We start from the raw sequence: 6,785 nt of genomic DNA on the forward strand, positions 1-6,785 counted from the left end.
AAGAATAAACCTAAAAAAGAATATACCTGTGTTTTTAGAAATGACAATATTTGTTGGAATGTTGAAGATACATCTGTAAATCAAAGGTGACATTTGGGAGCTTGGCGTTGTATATTTTAGAATGTTCTGTATCATTTAATAGCACAAAGTACAAACAGTGCTTTAAAATTCCAGCAATACTTCTGTTCTCTAAATTTAGTTACTAAATATCATCAATTACTCTGTTACAGCCATTAGAACCCCCTTAACTGGAAGTATATAAAACAAAAGTTCTGCTCCTTCCAAATTAAAGTTGAGGACCACATGGTAGTCTTTGCTGACAGGTACATCATGGTGGCTGTACTTCCCTAGTTTATAAATACATAGCACTTGGCCGGGCGTTGGTGGCACACACCTTTAGTCCCAGCACTCGGGAGGCAGAGGCAGGCAGATCTCTGTGAGCTCAAGACCAGCCTGGTCTACAAGAGCTGGTTCCAGGACAGCCTCCAAAGCCACAGAGAATCCCTGTTTCAAAAAACGAAACAAAGTATGTAGCACTCAGGTTGAGAAGGCTTGCATTTCATCCTCAGAACTCCGGAATCCTTTGGAAAGGATGTGTTTCCTGTGTTTCATAAACAGAGCGACAGTCCTGTCTTCAGAATATTTTCTCTAATATAGGGTGTGTAACATTTGAGTGCATGGTGAATAAGAAGTGAAAATTTAACTCTCTGAATAATAATTACCTTTTTTACTTTGCATTTCTTTTAATATTTGATTTGTGTGTCATATCTGTGAAAGAGCGTGTGTGAGAGTATGTGAGTGTGAGAGAGTGTGTATGTCAGTGTGTATGTATGTATATGAGAGTGTGTGTGTGGTAGAGTGTATGTATAGAGTGTGTGTGTTTGTGAGAAAGTGTGTGTGCATTTGTATGTATGTTTGTGTGTGACAGAAAGAGAGTGTATGTGTGTGCGCGCGTGCACATGCGTGCGCGCATCTGCTGGAGGAGGCCAAAAGTTGGTGCTAGCTCCCTTGAGTCTGGGAGTTACAGGTGTTTGGGAGCTGTCCATGTGGGTGCTGGGATCCACACTCCAGCTCTCTGATGGAGCAGTAAGCACCTTAACTACGAGCCATTCTCAGCCTGATCTTTTATTCCTTTTTAAATATGAGATGAGGAAGTTTCGTATTTTTCTATTTTTGCAGTTAAGTGCCTCCTTTGCTGTCCACAGTTAAAGAAAAAGCATCTTACTGAGCTGTTACCAAAACTGTTCAAATTAATTTTCAGAAAGATGGCTGAAATGCCATGGTTTAGTTTCCCTGATTATGTTTCCGTTAGCTTTGTCCTTCTTTTTCTAATGGCAGGTACAGCCATTTGACCTGATTGACATTGTCAGCAGAATTTGTTTTGCTTGTTTTTCTACTCTGAAAAATGGCATTCAACATATTTTTATGAAAACTTTGGCAGGCTATGATAATTATTAATATTCTGCCTTTTCTTTTGTTTACACTAGATTTTAGAAGCGTGAGACTATTAACTAGCCTGCTTTGAGCTGTAGAGTATCTTGAATGCAGTTGAAAATACTGTAGAATCAGGATGTAGGAAAACTAAGGCATAGATTTAATATATTTTTATTGATTTAAATTATTTAAAAGTAATTTATGTAACTAAGAAATAATAACTATGTGACTGCATTCTTTATTAGATTGGCTGAAGAGGCAACAGACCAGGTAATGTTTAGGGAGCTGAAATTTGGGCTTCTTTTAACAGGAGAGATTTTGTTCAATTATGCTATTTTGCCTCATATAAGTTCTCTTAGTTATGGATATTTGATTATCAATTTAAATTACTGCAGAAGCATAAACTTGTACCATGTGAGAGTCAAAAGGAATCTTAAAGTTGTCAACTGAATTTTGTTATTATTATTATTGTTATTATTATTATTCAGTTCAAAAGAGGTACTGGCCTCACAGCAGGGACTGACTCCTTTGTTTTGAGTAGAAGCAGAAGCCTGGGGATGATGTCCGACTTGTGTACTGTTGTACAGTCAGTGGAGATATATTTCTGTATTCCAAACTTTTCTTAGACCTTCTCTGTTACCCTTTCTATTTAGTGAGGGAGAAAGTCTCTGTATTTTAAAGAGGAACACAACTTTTAAGGAGTACCTTTAACAGCCGAATTGTAGCAAACAGCTACATCTTGCAAAACTTTGAATGAATGTACTTCAAACAAACGTGACTTCATTACAATTGTTTATAAAGAGCAATGGTAGCAGTAGGGAATGGTGGTGTACATTTGTTATCACAGCACTTGGAAGTGGAGGCAGGGGGATCAGGAGTTCAAGGCCACCTTTAGCTACATAGTGAGATTCAGGCCAGCCTGGGCTACCTGGGATTCTGTCTCAAAACACAGCAATAGTGAAGTTAAAACTTCAGGAAAGAATCACTGTCTGGCTAGGCGGTGGTGGCACATACCTTTAATCCTAGCACTGGGGAGGCAGAGGCAGGCGGATATCTGTGAGATTGAGGCCAGTCTGGTCTATAGAGTGAGTTTCATGAAAACCTTCAAAGCTACAGAGAAACTCTGTCTTGAAAAACAAAGCAAACAAAAAATCACTGGGACTGCATTTATTTGATGACAGGTAATGTTGATGCCAAAGTAGATACAATTTTCTCAAGAAGTACTGATTTTGATGTTTCATCTAGCCTCTTATAGAACAACAGACCAGTATCTGTTCTGTTCTGTTCTATTCTATTCTAATCATGGCAGCTGATAATATTTAAGTAGTTTACTCTTATATGTCTCTTATAAAAGGACACTGTAATATGCATGTTTTAGAAAATGTTTGTTTGGTCATATAGTTGTATATTTGTAAATAACTTCATTCTTTAATTACATGAGTGCCATTCTTGAGTGTATGTTTTTCCTTTATTTAGTTTATTTTATTTTAAATATTAACTACATGGGTACCATTGTTGAGTGTATGTTTTTCCTTTATTTTAAATATATAAGCATCATAATAGTATATTTCCCTGTTGTCTATTTAAGACAAGTCTAGTTGTACTTTCCATAAATACTTTCAGGATAAATACTTTGCCTCAGCCTCGAGAGTAGTTGGGACTATAGGCATAGAAACATTAAATTTTAAATTTTAGTGATAAAGCCTGTTGTGCCATATTAAAAAAAAAAAAAAGTCAAGTAAACAAGGCCGTCCTCATAGCCTTGGAGAGAAATTCATCAAATTCATCACTTTCTTCTTAGGATGAGGTGCTTCTTGTCTGTGAATGAATAGAAATCACAACGAATTTTAATTCTTTTCTTGATTTTAGTGGCTACTCAATTCTTGTAATAATCTGTGTGTGTGTATGGTGCTGGCACTCTAGGCAAGCACTGTACTGCTTAACTACACTTCAGCCCTGTGTTTCAGAATATTATTAATGTTGGCAATAAGAGTTTAAAATTTGATTTTGTACTATTTCTTGATTTTTTTTTAATGTTACTATAGTGTATAACCTAAGATGGCTAGAGTATGATTGATGAAGGTTTACTATTTCATACTGTACTCTTCATTTGTATTTGAGTCTAATTTTAAATAAAAGCTTTATACATTTGGGTGTGACATCTGGTTATTTCAGTGATCAGCAGCCACGGTTATGACTCATGTACTCACAGTTAATGTGTAGGTAAAGCTCGGAGCAGTTTTAGTTCAGAAACTCCAGAGTGTTGATATTGTATAAAGAGAGTATGAGAGTCCTTCCCAAAGCCTCGCTCTTTCTTCACAAAGGAAGCATGGGGATTTATCCAAGGGACCTGTACATATTCATATGAGGGTGAGTCCACTTGGAAGCATCCTCAGTTAAGGAGTACATTTCTAAACACGATCAGTGTAAAGTCATAATTTAAAAGAAATGATAGACTGATACAGGGCCCCACGGGTCGCCCTTAGGGGAGAGGGCAGGTAAATACGGATTCAATGAGGAAGACAGCTTGGTTTACTAAGGAAGGGACAAGCCTAATATACCCTCCACCCTACCAGGGAGTGGGGGGAGGATCTGTTCTGTTTGCATCTGCTCATGTGACATGGCTGCTTTTCCTTGGTCCATGTCATCTCTTGCCATGGCTTGGCTGCTGTTGTCAAGGCCCCCAGGCTGACCCAGGTCGGCTTTCGGGAAGTATTTTCTACACATGCTCTTAATATTAGTTAGGAGCTATCTAGATAGGTCGGCTGTTAGGGCTTAGTCATCCCACAATAGACACATTATTTTAGGTGTGCTTAGTGCTAGGTCATGTTACAATGATGGACAAATACCTCTGGGCATGCTCAGATTTCACTATAACATTTTATAAATAATTTTTGGATGACTATTTTGTTTATGGTTTTAAGATTTACTTTTATTTTATGTGTATGGGTGTTTAGTTTGCACGAGTGTCTGTGCACCAAGTGTGTGTCCGTATAGAGGCCAGAGGAGGCTATGGATCGGCTACTGGATCTTTTGGAACTAGAGTTGCAAAGAGTTGTGGGACTTCCCCTTCCTGCCCCAAAAAGTTTTAGCTGAAAATAAGGAATGGATGCATTGAAGATGTATTAACATAAGCCTTGGCCCCCAACATTGCCTGCCCTTCATAGACACTAATATAGATAACCCTTGGCTTATGATCCTTGATTATTTCTACACACAGCACATGATGCCTATGCCTGGCATAGTGACGAGCCATGCTTGGCACCCCATGGTCTCACTGTGTAGTTCTGACTGTTCTGTGTCCTGGAACTCACTGTGTAGGAGGTTGTCCTTCAACTCACAGAGATCAACTTGCCTCTACCTCCCAAGTACTGGGACTAAAGGTTTGTGCCACTCTGTCCAGCCAACCACATACAACTCACATGGTGAGTGCCCTGGTCTCAGAAGGCAGTCCCAACAGAGGCAGGTACCCCATGTCAGGGCAGCAACAGCTATCAAGTTGTATCAAGGGTCAGGCAGTGGCTTATCTGGCAGCTGAAGAAGCAGAAGAGTCTCCAGGGCAGGAAGAGGGGAAGCGAGAGTTGAGAAATCAGAACTGAAAGCTGGTAAAAGACTGTAAGGAACAAAACAAGAGCACATGCTAGCCCTCTCTCTAGAACCAGTGAGCTGTCAAATCCTCAGGCCAGAAGTCTCACATGCTAGCCCAGCTCTAGAACCAGTGAGCTGTCAAATCCTCAGGCCAGAAGGTCTCACATGCTAGCCCAGCTCTAGAACCAGTGAGCTGGAAATCCTCAGGCTAGAGAGTTGTAAATACAGGCTGCTTAAGGGTCCTGGTCAAGGACTGTAACACTAATAGGCTTCTGATATCAAGGTATGGTCAGAGACTAACGACAGAGGGTGCCACTTGCAGCCACTCACTGCTGCTCAGTGCATGACAGAGGCAATGGAAACCTCTCCAGCCAGCTGACATTGACACAATGGTGATCAAGCTCAAAGCCTTGTAAGTACCAGAGAAGGGTCCTGCTACTCTCTTGGTACCTAGCCTCAGAATCTATACCTTGTTTTGTTTTTTTGAGCCAGGATTTTTTTCTGTGTAGCTGGGGCTATCCTGGAACTCACTGCAAAGATCAGGCTGGCCTTGAACTCAGGGATCAGCCTGCCTCTGCCTCCTATGTGCTGGCAGAACCTATACATTTTAAATGTAAATTTTTATTAATTCTTTAGAACTTCAGGAAATGTATTTTGATCATTTTCACCCTCAACTCTCCCATGATCCACCCCCAACTCCTTTCAATAACTTTATGCACTCTTAAAATAAAAATAAAAACAAACAAACCCAATTTGTGCTGCCTATATATTCACAGGTGTAGGACCATCCACTGGAGAGTGGTTGACCTACCAGGGCCCATACCCTTAAAGAAAACAGCATCTTCTTCCCCCAGGAGACACCAACAACTCAGTTAAGGGAGTGCACTCATGAACCCTTTCTCCCACCATGCTTGAATGTTGGTTGGTTTGATTTGTTCAAGTCGTGTGCGGGCAACCACAAGTGCTTGAGTTCGTTAGTGCGGTAGTCCTATCATGTCCTAAAGACAGTTGTTTTGCTTCAGTACTCTCTGACCTCAGGCTCTTACAGCGCTGTGGTCAATAAATATAAAGATAATTAAAGCCAGTTGTAATCCATATTAATTCTTCAACCTGTGGACACAATCTGACATCAGGGCTTCCTCCCCAGTCCCGCCTCTTTCTCAGATTAAAAGACCGACCCCACTGTGCTCCTTGAACTTTCGAGAAACACAGCAGATATCTTTTGTCCCATAATGGCCCTTCTATCCTCTAGGGAGTCCTCTCTGCTTCTCAGATTCACCAAACTGCTTCTGACATTTCTCCAGTTAAAATCTCCAAACTAGGACAATGAAGAATTGAGGATGGGGTTGGGTGGAGCATTCTGTCACTTTTGCCAAGAGACTAACTTCAAAGCAAGACACTTTCAAGGCTCTTCTATCCCCATGCTCTGGTACCAGGAACCAGCAACTCCATCACCGCAGGGACAGCGTTGTGGTTAGTTCTCAGGCACAGAAAATCCTGCTGAGGGAAGCTGCAGGACAATGCTAATGTCCTACGGTCACCCGTATTTGGGTTTCCAGAGGGGGACCAGCTCTCGGGCCAGAGTGCGGGAGGTGCACAGTCACCCGAGTACTAGAGCCCTGTGGCAGCAGACAGCACAGGCGGTGCCAACTCCTTGTCCTCGCCTCCGGGCACAGCGCCCTGCTTGCGCGACTGTCCGTCAACATCCCTGCCCCGCCTCTCCCGTAGTTGGACCAATCGTAGCTGGGGGTCGGGGGTGAGGC

Source organism: Phodopus roborovskii, unplaced genomic scaffold (genome assembly GCF_943737965.1).
Source record: "Phodopus roborovskii unplaced genomic scaffold, PHOROB, whole genome shotgun sequence".
NCBI classification, from domain to species: domain Eukaryota; kingdom Metazoa; phylum Chordata; class Mammalia; order Rodentia; family Cricetidae; genus Phodopus; species Phodopus roborovskii.